Here is a 26,980-nt window from a genome sequence, read left to right as displayed (position 1 = left end):
ACTAGATCAGGCTGCACGGGATCAATCTGACCTTGAATGGCTCCAGAAATGGAGCACTGACAGGTTCTCCGAGCATTCTGTGCTACTGCCTCACCACCCTCTGGGTAGAAAATTTCTTCCTAACATCTAAACTAAATCCCCACTCTTTTGGTTTTAAAGCCATTCTCCCTCATAATCATACCTCTCATAATGGTCTCATAATCAGACCATATAAAAAGTTCAGTCCCATTGTTAGTCCTGCTAGTAAGATCCCTTCAAGTAGTGGAAGGCCACAATGAGATCTCCCCAGAACCTTCTATTCCTGAAGCTAAACAAGCCAAACTCTCTCAACCTGTCTTCACAGAAGATGGGCTCCACCCGTTTGTTCTTCTTCATGGTCCTCCTCTGGACCCACTCCAACTGCCTCCTGTACTGGAGCATGCAAGCTTGGACACAGTACTCCAGATAGGGCCTCATGAGGGCATAACAGAGGGAGACAATCATCTTCCTCTCTCTGCTAGCCACTTCTCTTTTGATGTAGCCCAGAACACAGTTGGCCTTCTGGGCTGCAAATACACACTGCTGGCTCATGTCCAGCTTCCCATTCACCAAGAACTCCAATTCTTTCTCTTCAAGGCTGCTTTCAATGAGTTCTTCTCCCAGCCTGTATTCATATCTGGGTTTGCCTTGACCCAAGTGCAATACCTTGCACTTAAGCCTTGTTAGATTCTTGCGTGACCAATTTTTGAATCTGAAAAGGTCTGTCTGGATGGCAATCCTCCCTACTCATGTGTCAGCTGCACCACTCACCTTGCTGGCATCTGTAAACTTGCTGAGGGTACAAGTACATCCAAATGAGAAAAACAAAAAAAGAACAGATATTAGTATGTGACACATAGAATGACAATGAGATACATCAGTGAGTTGTTAGAGATGAAAATTTATAAAGGCAAAAAAAGTTGGTAAAAGGAACTTCTTAAAATGTATCAAAGCAAAGAGCCTCCCAGAATGTTGACTGGGATGGAAAATTATCTGGGTATAGAAGGAAAAACGAAAAACAGTAATATAGATTTTATATGAAGAACTTTAGAAAGTTTTTGGAATCAAGAGACGGGTCTGAAAACTTCACAAAATGAGAGATTAGCAGAGGAGATATAAAGTTGTACAACTGTTAAGCGCTAGCATGTTTTACTAAAGCAAATATCTAACTTCCAACATTAAGATTTTTATCAGAAAACAGGGAGCATTAAGCCAATTTTTAAGAGACATTTAAGAAAAATATAATTCTACAAATTCTGATTTATGTAGTAGGAAAACTGGTTCACACTATAATAAAACAGGAATAGTTTATTATGTATAAATAAAAAATATTACAGAGAGATCAGGGTGTTTGTCATGCTTCACAGATATCTTCAATCCTTTAGAACAGTAAAGGATAAAAGAGCCCTGGCAAATACAGCATTACTGAATTACAGTCCAAGTATTGAATTTCCAGAAAGTTACTGCAAAGGTAAATAAATGATTTATCAGAGATATTTTCACCTACAAATATTTCCTGGAACTTTCCATGCATTCCATGCATCACAAATGAAATCTGAAAATTTCTGCTGAAAAATAATAGTCATAGTAAAAATTAAATCTGCCTGAATTTTTCTAGACAATCTATGACACTAAGTTACAGAGATCTAAATTGATAAATAAAATTCACTGTTAAGAAATTCAAGATGATATACATGGACAAAGAAAAATGAATTTATAAATACCCATATTTAAATACCCACATTTAAGCTTGGGAAGAAAATAATTATGAGATCAAAGAGAATGCTTAGTAAAAGTCACTATTTCAGTGTAAGCATTTCATATGTTGCATACTTACGTAGTATTCAAGAAGGATACAGAAGACATAAATGAGGTGAGAAAAAGAACAACAAATATGATTAGACATGAAGAAATGCTAAGCAGACTTTTCAGCTTGGAAAGAAACATCCAAAAGGAGATAAGCTGGGGGTGCTTTGATCATTTTCCAAACTCAAACACAAGAAAGCTATTTTTGAAATGGTGCCTCAGCAATTTTGAAGAGCTTATTTCTATAGAACATCATGGAAAACAAAAGTATTAGCATGATCAAAAATTTGATATATTCATCTCATTTCTATACTCTTTTATATAAATATATATATGTAAGTATTTACCACTTCTAACACAGAGTTGTATTTTCAGTGTTACATTAGAGACAAAGAGATAATTGGTACTGGTAAGAAATCAGTCAGAAGTCAATGCAGAAATTGCACAGGAATGAAAATTCATTTCTCTGTTCAAATACTATTTATGATTTATGAAAGCAAAGTACTCGTTGAGTAACCAGAACAATTCTTGCAAAAAAATTTCAGCAATAAAACCTTTGTTTCACAACTTCACACCTTTGGAAGCTTATAAAGGTAATAAAGATCTCTGCCGATCCACCCCAAATCACATTTCTGTTTGTCATCTTCATGCCATTGATCCTATCATTCTGCAGCTACTCATAATTAAACCTGCCAATCAGACAAATATCCTAACATGTTCTGAGTGGTAGCACACATAGTGCTGAGATGTTGGCAGTGTGGGAATTATGGCCAAGAAGTTCAAGCAGTGAAACCGTGACAAGAAGGAAAAAGATGCTGAAATTTTAAGAGGACTGGTTAGCTGATAGGAGCTACAAACAGGCTTTTACATTATTAGTTTGAATTGGTGTCAATAATAGCCTTACCAATGTTGATGCTACCTAAACTTACTGCTGAACATCTCAAGGACTGCAGTAGGAAAAAATTTAAGAAGCTTGAATATATAGGGACAGGTTTGATGAGGATAAGGTGGAGGGGAAAATGTCTTTAAAAAGCTTGCCTTGCTACTCCCAGTGTCATTTTGTTCTGTACATGAAAAGATGACAGCCTTTTTTCATTCTGGCATCATTTCATTACTGCTAAATTTGCTTTCTAAAATCAGGCAGTAGCCTGTTGTCTTTGATTAGAGCAATTTTAAGGCTGAGCTCATTCTTAAGTACGTTTCTGAATCAGTGCCCAAGTTTTCAACTCTTATTCTTGGTCTTCAAAAGTATGTAGAAATGCACTGCTAGCTTGATAATCCAAGCAGAGCTCCCAGGGAAGCTAGAGTGGAGCTTCATCTGTTTCTCTTAAAAAAATAAAAAATAAAAAAATGAAAATAAAAATAAAAATGAAAATAAAAATGAAAATAAAAATAAAAATAAAAATAAATAAAAATAAATAAATAAAATAGAAAGAGAAGTGCATGCTACAAATCTATCAATCTGAATCACTTTTTTTTTTCTCTCTTCTAAACAGTTGAATAGATTTTGAGCCACAAGCAATATCTATTCTGACTTACCCTTTCATCTGACTCACTGAATTTCATCCAGTAATTTTTGCTTTGAACCTAATAGCCTGTAAATGAACTAGAACGTTTCTCCCGGGTAGGCATGCAATCAAGGAAAACATTGATTTTAAATTTATTGTGTATTGATTTCAAAATGTATTTTCTTTGTACATCTCTATTTGAAAATCTGACAGTAATGCAACGTAACACAGTCTCAGAGTATCACACTGTCTGGAGAAATAAATTTCTATGAAATACTCATCTGACTATGAGAAGTAGTGTGGAATATTGCATTGGTGAAAAAACTCCAATTTGATATGCAGTATTTTTTCTCTAAAATCCCATGAATGATTTGTAAGGGAAGTTAATTATCTTATTCCAGATCTACTTTAAATCTCATGATTACATAATTGTGTCTCTTTTGTAGATGATATAAGAATGTTGTTTTGTTGATGTAACAAAAGGTTTAAGCTGTATTTCCTGACATGCAAGGTAAAGTTTTCTTATGTAATTCTATAGAGTTGTTTTTATGCAGGAAAGGGAAGATCCAAACCCAGAAATGGAGCTAAAATGGAGTTCCTCATCAATTTCTAAGAAGATCCTACTTAGAAATGGTTGTGTCCGGTTATGTTAGAAATGATTATGACTACCATGCTAGAGTCATATTAAAAAAATGACAGTCTTCGTAGAACCCAGTTATTCTTTATCATTACAAAGCACACAGCATGAGTCAGGAGATCTTCACAAAGATAATGTAGAGCTCTGTTATTGGGATGCTCTTTGGTAGGCTAGGTTGCTTTAACTACTGACAAACCTAGTGCACTGAAAATACATTTGGGCTTCTGAGTATGAGACCCTCTTAAGTCTCAGCACACTTGACACACAGAGATTTGTTAAAAACAGAGCTACTAAGCTCACTTCATAGTGTTATGGGCATCTAATTAGCAAGATGACATATTGAAGTGAACTGTATGCATTTCTGCTGCAAGCATCCATCCTAAAAATTTTTGCTGTGAATTCAATATCGATAGTACAAAGAATACTCTACAGAGAAGAGTTAAGCTGCCCAGTATCTTTTGCACAATTTGCATAGATGCATTTGCTGTACTGGCCAGCTCGAACACTTACAGAAGTTTCATGAGAATTTGAAGACAGTACTTGAAAAGCTCCTAGGCATTTCAGGCGCAAGAAAGAGGGAACAGAAGAGACACTGAGGTGAGGTGTGAGACCCATTAACAGAGATGAGGATGTTACAAACAGGTCTGGAGTATCAGAGGTGCTAAAACCAACTATGTAGGTGTACTCTTTACAGTGTGAAAGCCGAAAGACAGGAGAAGACAATGTATTTCAAAACTGTTTAAAGGAAGCCTGCACAGTATCAGCTGCTCCTGTGCCCAGGCTCTACAGGAATCACAAGAAAGGTCTCTGTTTCATGCCAGAGGTATTAAGAAGCTTTTCCTGATAGCTGAGCACTACAGGCTGAGCACTTCGTTAGTGTGTCTGCCAGTGCTGTGCTGCTGCTTCCTGCTAGTCTGGCTAGGAATGTCAGAACACATAAAGACCTGAGAAGAAAATAGGAGGAGACAGGTTTTCTCTCATCTGACTCTTCAATAAAGGTGTTATTACATTTTAATGCTTCCATTTGCATTGCTTCCACTCGAAGTTGATAGTATGCAATTTTACCCCAAAGCACATCCTCTCCATCATATTTTCTATTACTATAAAGGGAAGGACACACAATATGCTTTACATCATATACCTGAAGCATCATTTTTTATTTTCTTCCACAACTCGGCTTACCATTTTTTAAAGACTCACCTAACTTTTTTTTTTTTTTTTGCTCTTCCACCCCTGCCTCTCTCTGCCTTTTTTTCTCCTTTCTGATCAAGAAAATAAATAAAAGAACTGATGTTATAGTGAAAAAACCTTAATGTTAAGCTAATTCACATGAGTTTACCTGCCATCTTTCTGAAGGGCTGCTGCTAGTTAAATAAGATTAGATTTTATTTCTCTCTCAAATCTTTTAAGGATATGAAAGTAGAAAATATGATGCAAATGATTTTCTTTTGAATTTGTTAGATTTTTAATAATAATTAGAATTACTTAGCAATTTGCATATTCTCCCCATTACTTGATAAGACCATCTTTGTGGATAAAATTTCATTTTTATTTTCCCTCTTTTCCAATAGAGTATGCACTTCTATATTAGATATTTTTCCCATCTGTAAACTGTATATCAAATTACAGAGCTTTAGATACTGGTAAGGAAAATGAAAAAAATACAGAAATACAGACTTGCAAAAATGGTGGAAGAAGAGTGGGAAGAGTGATCAAATTTATTTTTCGTACTGCAGGAAAGACAGCAAATTAAAGACTGCAGTGAACACTTTCAATTGACAAGGTTGTTTTTTTTTCCTTCTCTGTTGGTTTCTTTTCCAATCTAAGCTGTAAGGGGTGAGTATAGAAAAAAAAAGCTCATAGTAACTTTTTGAAAGGTGGTTACATGAATGATTAAGCCCTGCTTCCTTGAGATGAAGCAGTTTTTTGCAAATCTTCTTGGGTCATTTTTTTTCAGGCAGCTTTTGCCATGTGTTCAAGACCTTCGCATACAGATTGAAAGACCAAAGATAAACAACTAAACTTACCAGGCCATTAGGCTAAGACTTAATATTGACATCCCCCAACAACAAGCCTGATGAGACTGTGCTAACCAAGCAGCGGTCAGTGAGGGGGCAATGGATCAGCCTTTACTGCTCTGTGGAAGAGGGTGACTCTTTGCCTCCTCACTGACCACTGAAGGGTTAAGGATCCACAGTTTTGCTATTTTCCTGTCTTCTAGCTCTCTGTTTAGCTCTTTTAGAATAGTATGTATAAACTTTCTGTATTAGTGTTTTACTTCTTAAATACTCAAGTTTCTAAATTTCATAGAGTCACAAGGTTTGAAAAGACCTACAAGATCCAGCTGTTCTCATGTCACCATTACTACCCACTAAGCTACTAAGCTGTATCTCGTAGCAATATGCTTTTGCAGTTTAAGCTTTCTTATGGTTCTATGCATTTCCTCAAAGCCTCTTCTTGCAATAAAACACTTTGTTCTGACATTTAGCTCAGGTTGCTTAGCCATTGCATTGGAGCTAAGCCTTGAGCTGCAGAGAGAAGAATCCCATTGAGAAGGAATACAGGAAGAGAGAATACAGATAATAGTGTCTTTGTACTCTCTGTGTTTACGTAGTTTTTAACAGAGATGATCATGACGGTTCATCTGTTTCAAGGCACCTATAGACACAAGAAAATATTACATCACTGTATGCATGATTCAGATTACCAACCAACTTGAGCCCCACTTCCCCATCCAGTTCAATTTTGTCTCTACCTTTGGAGCACATTTCAATTGAAACAGTATCAGCACAAGTGATAGTGCCTTTTGTTGGCTCAGAAGTTTATCATCCTGTCCTGAAAGGAATTTTGGGAAGCTTATTGTCACAAGAGCTCTTTGTAAGATCAAGACCTTGATTGTGAAATCATGTTTGCCACAATGAGTACCTTAAATAAAGCACAAACTCACAAGGCAGTAGGTGGTAGTGCAGTGTGGCACTAAGGCAGAACATTTGTGCAGAAAAGGAAGCTGAACTACAATTACTCTGTTTTGTGGAAATCATTTGATTTTTCTCCACAACAATAGTTGTATTTTTTTCAACTCTTTTTAATTATACTGAAATTGCTGCTGACAATTAAAATGCAAGCAAAATTAGAAAAGCTAGGAAGGAAGAATGCTGTTCAAAAGAAAATATGTCAGGGCCTTCTGAACAATTAAATGTGTTTGGAGATATTGAGCATAATAAAAAGGAGCACTGTGTTATAAATTATATAGGACAGTGAGTTGGAATGGAGAGCATGCTTAATCCTTGCATGATACAGAAGTACCTCACAGATAGAAATTATTGTCACCATTCACAATAAAAACGACCCTGTCTTTGTAAAAGGGTTCATTGCTACATAATACCTCATTTAGACTGTAAAATTAAATTTTATAACAATAGTAGAACAATTGTTCTCTTGACAATGGAACTGTACTGCTACTAAACCAGAACTAGTCTCTACAATGAATTTTTGAGTCCTCCAAAATGCTGCATATCCTCTGCTCACAAACCCACTGATCTGTAGAATTCATTGTTTATTATTTGTGTGCGAAAGAAAACCATTTTTCTCTCTCAAATTTGCTTCCACTAGATATCCACTCTGTTGAAAAATTCCTAGGCTTTTTGAGCCATTCAGCTGCCAGAGAATTAAAAAAGATTCTTAGAGGGATGATGAACTAATATTGGATTTAGTTTTCAAAGACAAGAATGTATGAGAAGCCATTGCTTTTGGTCACTTCATACTCCCCTGAAGGAGCCTTGAGGGAGTTCTGTGAAGCTGTGCCAATTCTTTCTTGAGCTAAATCCATAAGCCTTATTTTATTGGCTGAAGCTTTTCCAATTTGTGAATGTCTTTGAACATATTAAGAGGAATTTGAGGGGAGGTTTTGGAGAATTAGAAATCCTTAGTCAGAAACCAGTATCTTAGCTGTTGGTTGTGATTCTGTGCTGCTGGTTCTTTTAATGTCTATTTCAATGATTTTAAATTTTTGAAAAAATCATCTTAATAACACACTGAGAGCAGGAATACCATATGGAGCTGTTTAGAGGCTTACTAAACATAATTTCTGTTCATCTCATCTATTCTGATAGATCTTTTCAATAACTGCTAATCCACTTTTTTTTTTTTCTTTTTTTTCCCTTTCCTCCCTATACTTTCTTTTCTTTAAAAAGGTGGAAAGTAGATAGAGTATCATTTTGTGGTAAGAAGGAACTCTTATCCTCTTCTGCAGAACTTAAGAATTCTTGCTATTTAGTATTTTCTGATGTTAAAAATCTACAGTGACTCTATTTGATTTCATTTGGGTTTTACCCTGAAGAACTGGAGGATGACAGCAGTCAAGCCTTTGAAAAGCCCGTAACTTTAACTTCAGTGCATGATCCTGTTTCCTTCACTATACTAAGTCAGTGTCAGTATTTGTGCAAGTGTTTGTGGCTCTTCAAAAACAGATTTATTTGGGGTAACATTTCAAAATGTAATACAATTATTCAGACTTCGTATTTTATCTGAGATCTCCCCTGGTTAAATTTATTCATTGAATTTATCAGCCATGTCAAAGCATGGCAAGTTTTCTAAACAACTCGTTCCCCAGCTAACTGAGATGTTCACATAAGTGCATACCCCTGGGACAAGGAATTCAAGAATGTTAAAGGCTGATTTAAGCAAGTTGAGCACTGATAACTTTTAGCTCTAGCTGCTGAACTATGTTTCTGGAAAACTTTGATCCATTCAGTCAACTAAGGTCTTTAAAGCTCTGTACTGTTTTAAAGGGAACCTTCACTGAGCAGAATCTTTGCTTAAACATTTAAAACTATAAAAAGCCAAACCAATCTTATTTTTCATATAAACTATCCTGACCAATATCATGCAGATGAGTTTTCTAGTTTCAAGATCACTCAAGGTTGAGGAGGCACAGAGTTCAACTTCACCAAACCTTTCATGTTGCACAAGCATAGCAGAAAGTTGGCACTGTAACTTTTTTTTTCTTAAGACTTGGAGGTTCACTTTATGGTAAAATAATCAAGGTTTCACCCAGAGAATACACACTGTAGAATTAGAAGTTGTCTTTGTTTCATCTGAGGTGGTATTGTTTTCTTCAGAGTATCTGGTATGATGTTTTCTTTATGTTCTAGGTGAAAAACAATGTTGATAACACACTCCAGGTAAGGAGTGAGAAATCAGGCAGTGGGCAGTGATGCAAAATATGTGTAGGGCAGAAATCTTTCATGTAAAAAGTCAGAATAAAGTAACATTAAGAAAACATGCATGTATTCCTGTGAAATGTTAAGAGCTACTGTCACCCAGAGAACTAGGAAAGAGCTAGAGAAGAATTCTTAGGTATATATAGAAAACTAAAGTGATAAAGAACAGAGGATTTGCTTGGGATTTGACCTCTGCTTGTGGTAGTAGTTTTTTCTGAACCCCACTGCAAGTACAATTCTAGGGTTTCAGCTATCTTCCTTTGTTGTAGGATTATTTTCTGTTATCACATGGATTATTTTACTGGATATGTGAAATCTTTGGTTGAGACACAATAAGAACTCCCCTTCTTCACATGCTTGTAAAACCTTAGATTTTATTAATTCAACAGCACTCTCTGGATTTCAAAGCATTAGGCACCACAGTGAAGGCAGTTGGTCCCATTAAATATGTTTGCACACTCAGGTGATTATTTCATTCTGTGAAATGTCTTGTTTCACAAGAGATCAATTAAGGAGACTATTGCTGATGGGAACTCAATTAGGAATTAACAGTTTTATCTTACTAATCTCAGAATCTAATGTCACTGTTAGGACCTGGGGATGTTATTTAAATCTCTTTTTATTAGGTTTTATTAAGAAAATCTCTAATTTTCCTATTTCCTTAGATGTACCTTAAATATTTTGTTGTCTCTTCAGGCAGTTTGAGGGATTGTCAGGATTGTCAGTCAGTCAGTTAGGGATTCAGAGATCACATTCATTTTGTTTTTACACTCCTGCTTTCTAGTAATTTCCTCTGCACTGAAAAAAACCAAACCAAACCAAAAAAACACAAAATACGCAGACATCTTCAGAAATGTCTATAAATGATACTTCAGATCATCTTTCAGGGCTTTCAAAACAAGGTTTCTGTTAGCTGCCCTTCCATGTCATACATGAGTCTTTGCCCAGCTAGTTGAGACTGAGGAGCAGAATCTCTTCTATAGTTAATTTGAAGAATATTTGACACTCTCTTATCACTACTTGTAAGAATATTTGCTGCTTGCTAACTGCAGTAGAAGATTTTGTTTTACAGCTGTTGCTGTGGAAATTGCTGCTGATCTAGCCACAACTGTTTATGCTGCCCCAATGTTTGCTGAACCAACCATCATACCATCTGTATGCATGGGATATTTTTTTCAAGATGTAACATGTTTATCTTCACTATGCTGTGGGTAGGCTGGTCTCCAAGTTTGGCATCACTAGCTGGTCTTGATCCTGCCAAAGTCTAACTTGATCAGAACTTTTCCTCATCCCCAGCGCAGTTCCATAAGCAATCTCCCAAATGAACATTGTATCTAGTGAGAGAAGAAATATGTTTCATTTCTGTTGGCAAGGGTTAAACCAGAATACATGGATCTTCATCAAAAAGGTACCCTAATGCAACGCTTTGTCTCTCTTTCCCTCCGTCTCTAAAAGATTTCGTCCTCCATATTATCATCCTCCACACCACACATTATGGTGTGATGGGGAAGCAGGTCTTCTGTGTTTAGATTCCAGCTCACCTTTGTTTCTTGTGATTGTAGATGAGTTCCTGAAAATTATCTCTCAGATGCCACAAGAAAATGAGATGGAGCTTCCATTGTAGGCAATACTTAAATTTCAAGCTGGTTAATGGAATTATTTAGAAGGTAGCAAATGAGAAGGGAACATAGGATTAAGGTTATCAAAGGAAATCAAAGGATAAGCAAAACAAACGAACCAAAAATACAGTTTAGAAGTTATAGAAATGGCTGCATATTTTTATATAATTACTTTCTAAGATAAATGGCAAAGCACATGAAAAAGCCTGTGTTACTATAAAGAAATCAAATATTTCTCTGCACAGTTGTTTTACATCTAATGTCAATACTGATTGTTGAAAAAACATTGATGCTTCATTTACCTTTTGAGACAATAAAGTTCCAGGACACTTTTGTCTATTTGATTAATGTTCACAAAAAGGAAAAAAAAAAAAAAAAAGAAGAAGAAGAGTAAATGCTACATGTCTGGAATTTTTACAGCTGAAATTATTCTACTCTGCAGAGAAAATTCCAACCTACAAATTAGATTTGATCAAATTGATTCCTGTGACTTAGTGAGGCCAGGCAGAAGAAAAAAACACCTCTTACAAATTAGGTCTGTGTGTGAAAAGTCCTAGTCAAAATAATAGCCTGCATTTCTTTTGAAAAAAAGCACTGGTGCAAAAAATTAGATGTGATCATATGTCTTCATGATGAGAAATAAATAGGTTTCCACCCACATATTCCTCCTGAATCCACTGAGTTACTGCATTTAAGTTACAGATACTGTAATGGCAGTATAGAGCCCAGAAAATGAGGTGAAAGAAAATTAATTTTTTGTGAAATGTGATCATGTGAGCAGGCTGAAGATCCTACTCCTAAAAGCTGTTTCTTCTAGAAGGTTTGATACCCCATCAGTATTGTTTTGGGGAAAAAAAAAGTAATAGTGGCACATATTTGAATGCTTTCAACAGCCAGAAATAATGTCTGAGGGGTTTAATATTATAAACTTTACTTGTTCTGCACTCATTTCTTTCAGCTGTTATTGCTTATCCATAAAAATTTGCTTTGTCCTGTATTCAAGGGTCTGTTTAGTGTCCTGAGTTTCCAGAATCCTAAAATCAAATATAACCTGTATTACAACTATCTTTATGTTTTGTGTTATAAATGATACAGTTAATTACTTCAAGACAGTTTTTCTTTCACTAAGGGTGGACTTCAAAGAAACAAAGATGGCAATGGAGAACACCTTTAACAGAAATTCAGGAATTTGAGCCTGGATCCTTCTCACTTAAGACACGTAATAGAACCATCTGCATTTAGAATTTAATTTCTCTGTGTTTCCAGTAAAATATGTGAAATGATAGAGAAATTTCCAGAGAGAGAATCAGGTCTATACTGATATTTTTAGTTGGATTTGTTACTGTTGAGAACACTTAGCAATACTGTGTATCCCAGACAACATTCTCAGATAAATGAAATTGGGACAGAGAAATTTGGTCTAATAATAGCTATGCTCAGAAGAGAAGAACTATAAGGAAGTGATAGTCTTGCTTCTCATACAAATGAATGTATAGAATGGAAGAAAACTGAAAGTCTGTATATGACAATACATTTGTCATCTCCAGATGTCCTAAATGCATCAGCATCTGAAAAGAAAAACTGTAATGCTCTGCACTATCTAAGTCCTCTTTCTGGAAAGAACTGTGAGGTATTTGAGATTTAAATCAGTAGAGAGAACTTTGTTATTGAATATCCAAGGAAAACAGCCCTTTACTGTTGAAATGAGCAGACAATAATTTTTTGGGAGAATGAAAACAAAATTTATCACATCAAGGCCCTTCCATCCTATAAATCAGCTGCTTTAAAAGCAAAGAATAGATACGCAACCCACAGGTTCTCCAGACATGATCCATAATACCACATAAGTAGTCTAAAAACTTGGCTTTCTAACCTTCTCGTTTGCAATTGCTAAATTGCTTCACAAAACACTGGAGAGGAGAAACTAATTTGTTTCCCTGAAAACAATTCCTCATAAATGAAACAGCCATCGACATGTTAACTGATTTTAAATGAAAACACAATGACTTCTATTAAAAATATAAGAAAATGTAATTAGATGAAAAATCTGTTGTACGATATGGGGCATGCTATGAGAATGTACAGTAAAGTCCAAGACTCCACTGTCACTGCTTGTATCACTCACATACTGAAGTATGATACATCTGTCCTTAATAATTTATTTGGAATAATGAAGTTAATGAAAGTTGATTGCAGTTTTTTTGCAGAAGTTTTGCTGTCTTATATATCACAGAGTAACAGAACAATGCAGTGTAGCAATTCTAATGGAGTTACTAATGCTCTTAGATGCTCTGGATGAAAAAAGTGTTCCTAGTGGATCTAAGAATTCTTTTGGAAACCAGACAAAAGGAACCCCCAAGTCCCAGTGTAAGTTTCTGACCTATGCATCATGGAGAGAATGTATTGCATCCTTCATGTTTCTTCTGCATTTTCCGGTTCTATTACATCCTTCATGTTTCTGCTGCCCTTTTAAGTTCTACTGGCCTTTTAATATTGCAGCTGGGCTACTTTTCTCCTAGGCTTTGCAGTTCATCATATCCCACAATGTGTATTTAAGATTTTCCTTGCTTTAATTCTAGTAGTTTGAAAGAAAGGATTATCATCACTAATTTGATATTATTTATAAAAACGTTTCTCTCATGTAAATATTATTTATGGCTTGAAATGTTAGCATTCACTTTTACCATTAGAGGACTGCATTGTTTATTACTTTTTTGTCTGTTGCCTATTTTATACTTACTAATATCCGCCAAGAACTACCTGTAATAACATAACCATAGCACATCAACATGCCCTGCCTTTCACCTGGTGAGTGTTATATAACTTGTTCACTAATAATATTAAGGCTGTAATAGAACAAGATAAAGTAGTAAGTTTTCCATGAAATTCCTTGGCTAGAGATTATTTCTGCTATTATGGATAACTCCAGAAATGCTTGGCCTAATTTCTTAAGAGGAAACAAATAGAGCAGACTTCTACAGTGAAATCTGAGGGAGGTCTCAGAGAAAAAGTCTGTCCTCACTGAACTCAGAGGAAATAAGAGTTATTCTGGTTCAAGTTATCTCTTGCTTTAACCTAACACATTATAAGTCAACAGGAAAAAACCCTGCTAAGACAGGAGGTTAAGATGAAACACATTACACATTAACACATAAACACATCAATCTGTAACTGCTCAGTTTATCATTTATTGCCAGTTCCTCTGATGCATTTGGTATACTGGCGGTCTGTGCTGGGTATAAATGCAGCTTGAATGGGGAGAGAAAGGAGGATCTGTAGCATTTCTTACTTTATGTCAATAGTAAATTATACTTTCTGCTTAGGATTTCTTAGGTCCAAAGAGGATTGCAATGAATTTACATAGAAATACAGGGATTTTTATAAATTAGATTTTTTTAAATGCAAACCAGAAGTGGTCTGTCTAGGTTTTTATTATGGAAGTGTTTGCGCTGTATTTTCTATTAGGAAGTAGAAATGCTTAAGGACTGTGACTCAGTTATCAGTGCCTGATAGTGCAGGGTAGAGTTGGCAGAGATATTCATTGGAGTTAGAAACTTCAAATATACACACACAAATTAAGGTGAAGCAGATAGAACTTTCCACAGCTACCTGAGTAATGCAGTACCAACTTTGTATAACACCTGCTTATATCAAAAGATACAGTTCTTTGACACATGCCATTTGATAGTATGGGGCTGTTTTAACTGGCTTATCACTTGCATCCAGATTAGAAAAGGTCTCTCCATTGACTCTTCTTTTGAGTGGTCTGTATCAAAAAAGCACTCCTTTATATTGCTGAGCTTCAGGGAACATTTTCAAAGACATAAATGACATGTGGATGCTATAATTACCTAGAACACAAACTGTTTCAGAGCTTAGAGACATTAGATACTTTGACACTCTGTACCAGGAGAAAATTCTATCAAAATACCTTGTTAACCAGGGCACACGCATGAAAGACTGCTCTGTAACTCTTCATGAGTAAAGCTGTGCTCCAAATTCAACAAATCATTTAAAGACATTACTATGTCCCTTCATGTTCAGTAAGGCAGAAGTAAGGAGGATAAAGAATAAAGAAGTAAGGCAGTAAGGAGAATAAAGTAGCCATATAGAGAAACACAAATATCGGAAAAACTTTAGAAAAATAAAATCTGACATTTCTCAACAAAATTAAATAGTGAAATGGAATAAAATAAAATAAAATAATATCAGTTGCTGAAAAGAGTGTCCAGTAGAGTCAGTAAGAGGCATGTAAAAGTTCTGCTCTGGTGCTTTTACATTTTAGTCAGGATCTTGACACATCTGTGAGCTTCATGTTTAGACAGGGCAAGTAGGTTGTCTAGAAGTGGCACAGTAAATATATGGATCTCCAGTGAAGGCCTGGAGAAAACAGAAGAAAGGATATCAAGACATCTGTCATCTCTGCCTCCAAGACTATGCAATAAGAACAGCTTTCATTAAAAGAGGCACAAACTTAATTCAGCTTTCTGAGGTGGAGTCCACAACACAGTCAACACGAACCATGGTGCTTATTCTTATAAACAATTTTGTATTCTTATATATGCAGTCTAAGTCATGGGGGTTGACAGTATTCAACCAAAATATTGAGGAATGTCCCTTTTATTTTTTACATAAATAATCTTATTATTTAATTTGCTTTTGATTGATTGACAGCATATCAACATATGGATTAACTCCCTCTTGTCATTACTGGCAGGAATGTTAATGTGTCCTTATAACACATGTTGTATCACCACATTACAGACTGTTTTTTCAAAAATGTTCATGAACAGTTGATGGAAAATTTCTGCCAGAATTCATACACGCAAATGAAAGTTGACTCATCTTTTTACGACAAAATAAGTGAATAAATAAAAAGAAACAACAACAAAAACAGCAACAAAAACAAACAAACTAAAACCACACTTCCAAACTAACAGAAAAAAGAAACAATTTTTAAAAAATCAAGATCAATGTCATCATTGGGAAAACAGTAGAAAAACAGTAAAATATTGGTAAACATCTTGTATTAGTTACATTTACTTGCATTTGTTGGTATAATGCTGAAACATATAACATTGGATTTTAGCACAGATCGGGATCCCAGTATGTCAAGTGCTGTAGGTAGTGATACTGTGAACACATAAACTTGGGTTTTTTTGCTCAGATTTCCTAGAATTAAACTATATGACAAAACAGATGGACAGACAGATGGGAGGAGTAAACGAAAACAATGAGGCAATATTTGTGGGTGTGCTTGGCTTCTGGTCTCAGTACACCAAAAGCTCAACAATACCAATCTTTTGTGAACAACTTACCAAAGGAAAATGTTAATGGTGTTAAAGGAAAATGCAATGTTACTTTGAAAAGTAATAACACAGAGTTTTGTGGGACACCGTAGGAAATAAAAATGGGTGAAGGCATTACTCAGTGCTATTTACTGAGTAAATTAGCTGAGAATTTAAAAAAGTGGAAATTAAAGTTGGCCCCAAAGACAAAGTGGAGATGAGAAATGACAACTGGATGTTGAGATAATGTATAAAAATCTTGGAAAGTTAAAAAAAATAAAATAGTTTGTTTTGTGTAATACTGAAGAAAAGTGCAATTGCAGAGTGTGAAAGTCAAAGTGATAGACTTGGAAAATGACCTTAGCAACAGCCTTCTACATGAGACAGGGAGAACAAAACTGCCTTTGACAAGAACAGACAGCATGATGTTGCAGCAGCTGAAATGTGACATGGCAAAGCTTTAGGAATCTAAACAGACAGGAAATCTGTATATTTGCAATGCTCTGCACGCTCCCACCACCACCAGAAAATAACCTGTCGCATTTAAACATAGGCTTTGCACATATGTTTTAAAAAGAATTCTGAATTAAATACCATACCTAGATTACAAAGCCAAATGATAAATCACATGGATCTGTAGTGATACAGAAAAGGGATCTGTAGTGATACAGAAAAGGGATGTCTCAGAGGCAAAATGTAATGATGCGTTTGTGAGGAAAAAACATCCAGAAAGCCCTGTTCTGTAGGAAAAGCAGTAAAACTGAAAGAAAAAAAAAAAGTAAACATGAAGAAGACAATCTGCACAGTGAAGTCACTGGAACTTGTAAAGGACTTAGGGAAAAGGCTGTGAAGAAACATCATTTTTTAACATGTATGATTAATAGTCTAAGGAAAGGGATGCAAAAGCCAAGCAAAAATACTTGATTTAGTCCAAGTTCCTCTTGGGGTGTTGAGGGATTATTTGTGGAACAAGTGAAAAGGTGGCTGCAGTAGAAATATTCTCGAAGACAGTAATAAGGTGATTGATGACCAGAATAAGAACATTCAATTAAAAGAAAAGATTTGTTTACTAGAGAACAAGGATGGAAAAAAAATAGTAAATATTTTGTAACCTTTCTTCCATAAATGCTCTGAGTATAGAAGGTAGATCCCGCAGAAAAAGTGCTGGGTAGGAACAAGGTATTTATCCTATCCTTTGCTTGACTGGTAACACAGACTTACTTGGGAGCACAAAAGAAAAAAAAAATTCAGTATGAAAGAAAACAAAGTTCACAAAGGAAGGAGAAAATAAGGGAAATCAGGAAGAAGATCAAATCTATACAAGGCTAGACAATAGTGGGAAGAAAGGTAGATGATGGAAAGAGGCTGGCAGCTATATACATGACCTTAATTAAGCTATGTACTGAAGACTATGCTTAGAAAAATGAGATAAAAAATACATAAACCTACTGATTGCCTGTAATAAAATGTAAGAGGTCACAGAACTAAGATATACGGCTCAGCAACATCCATAAATGCTAGATTTTCTTCAACATAACAGTAGGCAAATATTGGATTGTACATCTTTGCCTACAGGACAAGAGAGGAACTCTGTATGTCATGAAAATCAGGAGTGCAGAACTGCTGCAAAGGTCAAAAGTTACATTCAGAAAAACAATGAAAAAATCATCAGGAGACCAGTATTAAGACAAACATGCATTGGGGAATATAATATAATATAATTTAGAAAAATGTCACTCTATTCTGAACTACTGCAGACCAGATACAATGCACAGGAAAAGAATATTTTAAGATGAAATATCCAAGACAAATTTAGCCTATGCTAACAAATATTTGCCACCTCAGTATTTTTAGATTTCACATTCACTGCTCAAGAGTTTATATCTGGAATAAAATATGACTTAGGAGAAAATTATGGAGACAGGTAGAAAAGTAACTCAAAAAGGAAAAACACTGGAGGAGAGCAGTGGAACTCAAATTCTTTGGCCTGAGAATAGTTCTCTCTATGCGTAAGGAAAGAGTCTCATTCTATTCTATGTGGGATGAGAAAGTAATGAGTATTTTCAGAAGTAAGCCCTATCTTTTAATAAAAGATGCTGATCTGGCTGCTATACTGCACTGTCTGGATGCTTTCAGAAAAAAAAATGTGCCCACATATATTTCAAAGTTTTATAAAATATTTTCTGTTAGTACTTGTCTTCCTTTAGGATTATCGGCAATTAATGTCCCCCTTCACTTTCTCTCTTCTTTTATTTATTTTTTTTTCCCACTCTTTTATTCTCTGTTTTTCTTCTCATTTTCCTTTTTTTTTTTTCCTTGTCACTTCCTTGAAGTATCACATGGAATTTATGTAGAGTTCATAAGTAATGGAAGCGAGAGGAAAACAGATGAGGAAGTAAGGTTAAAAGATCTCACTCAGTCTGACAAATTTTTTATGATTTTTGTAAATAGATGTTTTCTTATTCAGCAATCATACTGCCTAAATCACCAACTTTTGATCATTTCCAATTAAAAAACAATGATCAGGAAAGGAAGTTATTTATTTACTAAATAATTTATTCATTCATTTTGTTCAAATTCCATTAACATCAGTTTCTACCAGCTAATATTAAAGCACTTGGAAGTCCTTACAAGGAAATAACCTCCACTTACACCAGGGGAGGTGTAGATTGGCAGTGGAGCATTTAAGGTATTTAATAAAGGTTGTGGATGTGGCACTAAAAGGCATGGTTTAGTGTTGGTATTTGGCAGGTCAGGTTGATGGTTGGACTTGCTGATCCTGAAGGTCTTCTCTGACCTACATGATTCTGTGTTTATGTGAGAATTTCTGCAGCCACATTTCACAACCAGTCACCTCTGAAAGTTTTGTCTTCCCTGCTATTAATCAAATAAATCTACATGTCCAAACTTCAAACTGCTTTTCCAATTTATGGAAATAAGAAGATACCTTCTATCCTGTGCTGAGGCACAGAAATGTTATCCAGGGGATTTCTAAATACTTTAACTGTTAGTGGAAGTTCAGATTATCGAAAGGACTACCAAAACCATTACTCTAGATTTATGTAATCTGTAGACAATGTAAGAGAGAGTGACAGCAATATACTACAAAGACATGAGACATATTTTCTATTTATTTTTCATTGTAATAGTTAAAAGTATTTTATGAATACAAGCAATTACTATTGACTACATTTTAGAGATATTCTGATTAGAAAAATACCAATAATGATTTTTAAAAAGATCAAAAACCATTTTTGATGTTAAAAACTTCTAAAATTAAAAAAAAAAACAGTATAACAGACATTGATCCAAGAATCATTGAATAAAAGCTCACCAATATTCTCAAAAAAGACCTTAAAAAAAATCTTGTTTGGTCTTTCTCTTAGTTCTGGAGCATTTCATTTAATCTCTTATTTCTTATCAGGAAATATACGAAATAATAATTCTCATCGTTAGGAGTAACTGCAAGAAAAAGAAAAAAATAATGTGTTTATAAGTCATGTGTATTACGAAGACGTAAGAGTGACACAAATAGCAAACTTTTTCTTGTAAGTAATGGAATACCTTAAATGCAACCAGCTGCATTAAAAAAAAATAAAATTAAAAAGAAGTAAACAAAAGAAATATGAATTTCTTTCAAAGAAGATCTCAAAGTCCTACAAAAATTCCTCCCAGGTTCCATGGTTAATAAAAGACATGTTCCCCCAGCAGCACTGTTTGAAATTTTGCTTTATGTGTATACAGTATGAAAACTCCCCTCAATTTACTGTCTGGTAGTGACTGATGGCAAGTGAATCAGGGCTCATATTTGTGTCTGAAGGGACCTTCAAGCAGCATTAGAAGCATTTTATAACCACTTGGTACTATTCTCTTCAGTAACTCTTCTCCTCTTAATCAAGCAAAAAAGTGAAGCACTACAGTCAATAGAAGGAGAAAGGAATATAAGTGTGTATTGATACAGCAAGGTGCAAGATAGAAAGAGTTGAATATCAACAACAGTTAGGATTATAAGCCACACAACATTCTGCAAGTTTTACCTGCCTGCAGCCCTAGAGTTTAGAAACTGGAAATACAAAGTGGGATTTTTTGAAGTCTATAGTCAAATACCTCCTTGATTTTCTGGAACACTCAGAACCCAGCAGCTGATAATGAGATTTATGCTTACAAAGGCAACATTTGTGTATTTGTTACCTAGATGTCATCTGTTCCAGGACACCATTCTCAACAACAGGCTGGGAGTGACTTTGTAGCAATCCCATTGTAGTGATGAGCATTCAGAATTACTGGTAATCAGATCAACATTTAAACTGGTCTTCAAAGTCAAAATTTGATCTATGAGATCTTGTGTGTGCTGTGGAGCAACACAGACAGTAAAGACGTTCAGTGCTGAGAAAAGATTCATAGCCTATATCGACACTGCTGCATCAGTGGAGGGTCAGGTAGGGTTAAGGAAAGATTCTTCACTAGAGGTGGTGGGCATGGAACAGGCTGCCCAGGGCAGTGGGCATGGCCCCAAGTTTCCAGAACTCAAGGAGTGTTTGGACAGTGCTTCTCTTCTGAAATTCGACTGCAGAGCATATCACAGAATGGAGAAGACACAGCAGTGTATAAAAACTGCAGAGCATAAAAATTTACCTTCCTAAATGAAGTGTTAGAGATTCAAATCATACTGGTAAAATAACAAATGTTACAGACAGTAGGGTTAATCTTATTTACAACAGGTACAACAAGCTTCTAATTTAAATTTTGAAATTTCATTCGTAAATTCTTAATCGTAGAATCTCTGCAAGAAGCTCTGAAAATTATCTTTTAAGCACTTTTATTTAAAATGCAACTACAAAACTTTTTTTCTTTTTTATAGAAAATTACTTTAAAATGTAAATCTTAAAAGTTGAGACACAACATCGTCTTGAAACTTAAAATGCAATTTGAATTCTACACTTCTAGATGAAGAAAATTATTCAGCTGGTAAAGCGGATTCTTACATAAGGTATACTTTGTTTTTCCACCCTTTACAAAGTGATAGGAGACAAAGTACTAAAAATGCTTTTTACTTACAGAAGGTAGACAGATCAACCATCTACCATGTTTTGAGAGCATCTATTTATTTATTTTAATGCCTTAGAACACAGCAACTATCCAAGGAATGCAAAAGGTCAATTCCGCATTGATTATGTTACAACACTATGACAACTTGAATGTAATGCTTTCTGATATGCTATCCTGAAAGAAATGTTTCTATAAAGATAAATGCCCACTGTACTCTTTTCATGTTGCTTTTCTGCTTGCTACTTCAGGCAGTTTCTGACTGCAGAAGTGACGTATATCTCTATCCACTACTAACTTAAAAAATCCGATCTAAAGCTCTGTGAACCTGAAGGCAGCACTCACTATATTGATATTAAAACCCAGATAAGGAATTACATAATCCTTTTAAGAGCATTTCATTTGCCTGTGACCTTTTCAGCAAGGGGAACTAGTTGTTTGTTTGGCAACGATTTTTGCTAGAATAAGCTTCAATATTGGTATGCACCTTTTTGGTATCCATCTACAAGAACCCTGAACTTATCTCACCATCCTGATATACGACACTGTGCCATGAAAGAACAAATATCCCTAAAATATATTGGATATATTGTTAGTCAACTATAAAATTTGTGCAGCTGGTGATACACTAACAGTGTGCAGTGACAGTAAAATTATTTGTAAATATTTACTCATAAAGCAGTTCCAAATGTAATCTATTGTGCAGCAGCTTCAAAACCTCAAAATTCCAGAGTCCCATTGGCATTAAGCCTTGCTAAAAAAAAAAAAAAATTAAAAAATGGAGTAGAAGTAAGACCACTGGAGGAATGCATGGAGCGCAGTTGTATTTTCAATTCTTTATGCACTGTCTGGGATATTTTTCTGCTGCCCTATGACAGGTAAGCGGCCAGAGGAAATTAAGCTTAAACTAAGAAGAGCAGACACTGAGCCATATCACATTTTGATGTCCTCCTCCACTGATAGTTCTTCATCTTTGTCACCAAAAGAGTAAAAAGCTTATTAAGTTAATTGCAGATCTTTTTTTTTACCTGAGATGCTCCAGCAACCAGGTATACTTTATTCCCTCTAAAATTGCCTGAAAGTCACTGACTTTGGGACTGTCATTGTCAGCGGTGTTAGAATGAATGAAAACCCCAGCTACACTCAGAATTCAGAGCAAGACCTTTCTTTGCACAGAAACCTATCAGCAACAAAATATAAAGCAGAAAGGCGACAAAATGGATTTCAGCTATATTTGTTGGGTTGTTTGTTTTTTTTTTTCAATCTTGGAGATGTCTCAACTGAAATTACCAATATGTGCATTTACAAAATGAGAAATGTTCAATAACCCAGAGTTTTCAAAGGCTCTTATGAAAGATACTGTATTACACAAGTAGCCTCTCCAAATATATGGCAAGAATTGCTATGAACGTTGTTAGTAGATAAAAAAGAAAACTAGCCTAGTCATTCTCTCAGACATGCTGTGAGATCTTTTGGAAAGGGACATACAAGCTCCTACAAGGTCTTTGTGAACAAATTTTTAAGGTGGTGATCTAAGTGTGGGAGTTCCATTTACCTTGTTAAAAACCTTATTCGGTTATTATTTGGGTAATTTTATTAAGACCTTGTCCTCAGCAGAGGGTTATGAAATAAAAATATTTTTTTTGTGGTTGTTATTGTTCTAAAATGAGAAATTGAAATTTCTTGGCTTCTGAGTCAAAAGAATACATTAATGTAATGGTTTTAGACTTGAAAAGGCATTGCTAACATTATCCAATTAATTTTTCAGTCCTCTTTCTTGGAAAACCCCAAAAAAGAATAGAAAGATAATTAATGTGCTCTGTGGAGGAAGACAATAGCTAAAGCAGGAGGAGGCACATCTGAAATACTGCTTGAGAGATGTTCTCAGACTACTTTGCTCCATCAGACTTTTATTTTAATGAAAATCAATTAAATGAATGACACCTAGTCCTCAGGTGGTATGAACAGCTTTAAATCAACTGATTCTGGTCTGACTGTTCCACACACATTGCAAGCAAAACTATACTGCTCAAGTATTTATCAAATCTCTCATCACCAGCTTAAGTTGTAAGAAAAATAATGTATTTCTGGTGTTTGTATAAGAACAAACAAACTACTAAGATGAGCTTAAAAATAGCAGTTGTTCTTATACTATAAAGCCACATTATAGTGTTGTCAGAATTTGATTTTTTTCTGCACTAATTTAGTAATATTTAGATTATTTTTGAGAAAGTTGTTCACTCCTCCAGTGCCCACCTCACTGTTCTGCAATAAAATTTTTGTTCTTATCTGAGGATGAGTTTGAAATTCACTTCAGAAATTCCCTTTTTCCTCACAAAGGAAGTGGTGAGGCCCTAGAACAGATTGCCCAGAGAAACTGTGGATGCCCCGTCTCTGGAAATATTTAGGGCCAGGTTGGATGGGTCTTTGGGCAGCTTACTGTAGTGGAAGTTGTACTACTCATGACAAGAGGTTTCTATGATTCTGTAGGTGTCCTAGACTGAGTGCTTGGCTGGCTTCTCCATTTCTCTCTTTCTTTCCAAGCAGACAGGTTCTTTCAACTCTGCTAAAGACATTTTGAATCTTGACAAAGACTACTTACTGGCAAAAATTCTTCCCATCTTTTTAATCCATTTGTTTTCAGGAGAGAACTGTCTCCCCCGTACGCAGACAAACAGAAAGGAGGACTACAGTGACAGAATTGCCAGGGGCTGGGCAGCACCAGGAGAAGGCATCGGGTAAAAGAGAAATCCACAGCATTATTGCAGTCTGAAACATTTGAAAGCAAGCTAATAAAAGAGTACTATTCTTGCTGTTAGACAGTTGAATATAATAAATATATAATAAATATATGTAGCTTTTGTTCAATAGTGAGAATTTCTATCAAGAAAATGATAGTGCAAACAGGAAATTGAAGATTCACAAAAATGAGAACAATAGAACTAGGCTATTTTTTATTATTACTATTATTATTTGTTAATGAGACAATTAATGTGGTGAAGGGTACTGAAAAAGAACCAAACAAGCCAGAAACAGCATTTTAGCAGTGTAGGAACTGAATTGAAATATATGTGAATTAGCACAGCTCTTTTTCGTAGCAGAAGAAAAAGGAGCATGCAAAAATAAAAGGAAGAGAATGCTTTCTAATACAAAACACTGCTGTTTGGCTACAGCTGATCTATAAACTTCAGTACAGCAATGGATCTTTGGTTGCAGCAATAACCTATATAAAAAATATTAGAGACAACTCATTCAGAACATTAGCCATCTCACTTTCTATGGTGTTTTATATCCATTCTGGAATTGGTTATGTAGGATGTCATATATTATTGAATGCTCATTTAAAAATTTAAAAAAAAAAAAACAAAAACAAAAACAAAAACCTTTTACTTTCAAGTTTTTAGAATTTTATTTTTTTACAGCATTCTTACATTCCTTCTCTTATCTGCTTAATTTTTTCTTACATCTGAAATTTTGTTTTCCTCTGTGATCTCTATTTGCTTCCTATTTCACTCTGTTGTCCTTTCTTCCAGTTCAATAAAGCAATAAGGTTTAATGGAAAACAAAGTTGAAGTAGTCTTGGGGTTATAATTCCGCATGTGTCTAACTGGAGTTACAGGGGACATGGTGAAATATTTTCTGTCAGCATCTGATTCATTCCTTAGTTGCTTTCATTCAGTTCTGACTTCAGGACTTGATCTTGTAAAGAGGCAGCTTAGCACATCTGGAAATTAGGTTGTTTTAATATCTGCGTACAGAGAGTGCACATAGATAAACTGTTTGTACCACTCATTCTTCTCAGACATGAATACGTTATTCTTCCTTCAAAACTTATGTGCATTTTCCTACTTTTTAATAGTTCAGTGGTTTTCCATTTCCTTTTCCCTTTCATTTTTGCACTAGTTCTTTGTTCAGCCACTTTCTATACACAAACAAATTTTAGTGATCTGGAACTGGCAAGATAGGTAGGCTCTTATCAAAACAACCATGGTCACCCTCAGTAGGAAAGATTATGTGATTCGAACTCACTTATTCTTATTGCTGCTTAGGTGCTAACAGAGAGCAGCTCACTCTACCAGAGGCATGCTGGCTCAGCAGGACTAAGCAGTAAAAAATGCCAAAAGATTATTTTAGCCTGTAAAATAGACAGATAGGGTTAAAATCACACAAGAGAAAAAGCCAGTGAGTAAGAAAGGAAATGACTGCACTTTATCCAGAACAATCCCACGTTAATTAAACTTAGGTTGCTGGAGTATTTACCAGTTAGTCATTTCCTTTTCACTCTGTAGAAGAACACACACATTAAAAAAAAAATCTCAGTACTCTGACGTTGCACAGTTTTGCTAATTCTCATGATTATTCAAGGGAAATTCATGACTCATGGTGTCCTTGAGCATGCTCCAAAAGTCTTGACAGAGTGACAAGTGCATAAGGAAGTGCATAAGGAAGGCTAAAGCAAATAGCTTCATCTCACATGGCCTCAATCATGCATCAAAATTCAGATTCCATTTTACCTGTCCACAGTCCATTTTCTGCATAAAAGACTGTCCCAAGGACAACCAAGTCTTGCAAATTCCCCAGCAGTACAGCATGTTAATTCTCTTTCTGGCAGGGTGGTGATGTGAGAAAGAAAAGAGAATTTTGCTGCACATATTCCTGAGAAACTGTAGAAATTGCATTGTGCATAAGGACTAATCTTAAAAGTTGTTCCATAACTGAAGATTTTTATCCAGTAGCCCACAGAGCCTTTTCAGTTTCCTCCTGTCAGCTTTGTCAAGAGAGTGAAGAACACTGCCTGTTTATTCCTTTGGTCCATTTGCCACAATATGTTGAAGATATTTTATTGGAAGCCTCTCTTTCCCTCTATGGAAGCTTGTTGTAGTAAGTTATTATAGGTGTCAAGCATTTTCCTATTTAAATGTACAATAAAAATAGCTGTCCAATGCACATTTTCATATTGAAGTCTTACCACCCATTAGGCTTTTAGGAATGAAGGAAATATTCAATATATTCTGTCAGAAATCACTGTACTTAAGTTTGCTTCTTTGAGATGCTTCCACTTCAGAGAACCATTTGTCCATATCCTATATACCCATAGCTTCCGTGGCATCTGTAATTAAATGAGGGCTCTGGCTACCAGCATCAGTCTGTGATAGCTCTTAAACACTGCTTATAGAAAACAAGACTTCTGCAGAAGCCAGCCTCTCATTAAGAACAAATATTCCTGCCAGGGATGCCTTTGGCTTGTTCTGGATTAAAATCAAAATCTGAGCCAAAACATAGTGTGGTCAATATTTGATTTTTAGCTTGAAAAAAGCTTGAACTTTGAAGTAAGTTTATATGCATACAGCTAGAAGTGGTAGACTCAGACACTTATATGAAGACATTTATAAGTTTCATAAACAACTCCATTTGCTGCATCATGAAAAGCTTAGAAAATTATGTTTGAGGGACATGATTCATATAACTTGATGGCTTAAATTCTGATATAACAAAACATAATGAAACTCTTTAGAAAGTTTACAGGGAAAAGCTCCAAATACTTGTAAGTCAAGTTCATAAAATTAATTTTGAAACAAAAGTTCTTCCAGTCGTTGTTACTTTTATTATCCCTCATTCAAAATTAAATGCTTGTATGCAGAAAAATTATGTGCACAGTACTTTGATTCCTGTTCTTCACCAAAACCGAAATATAGTTGATTCAGCAACAAATCACTGAGGAAGATGTAATTGAAGGCCTGGTAACACACAGCAGTCCTACGTTTACTTCTGGTATGGGGTGAATATTGCTCAAATTTTTAGCTGGGTTGTTTTTCAGTGTTATTTATTTCCCAAG

The sequence above is a fragment of the Tympanuchus pallidicinctus genome, unplaced genomic scaffold, assembly GCF_026119805.1.
Source record: "Tympanuchus pallidicinctus isolate F22 unplaced genomic scaffold, pur_lepc_1.0 scaffold8, whole genome shotgun sequence".
In the NCBI taxonomy this organism is placed as follows: domain Eukaryota; kingdom Metazoa; phylum Chordata; class Aves; order Galliformes; family Phasianidae; genus Tympanuchus; species Tympanuchus pallidicinctus.
Note: the sequence above shows the minus strand (reverse complement) of the source record.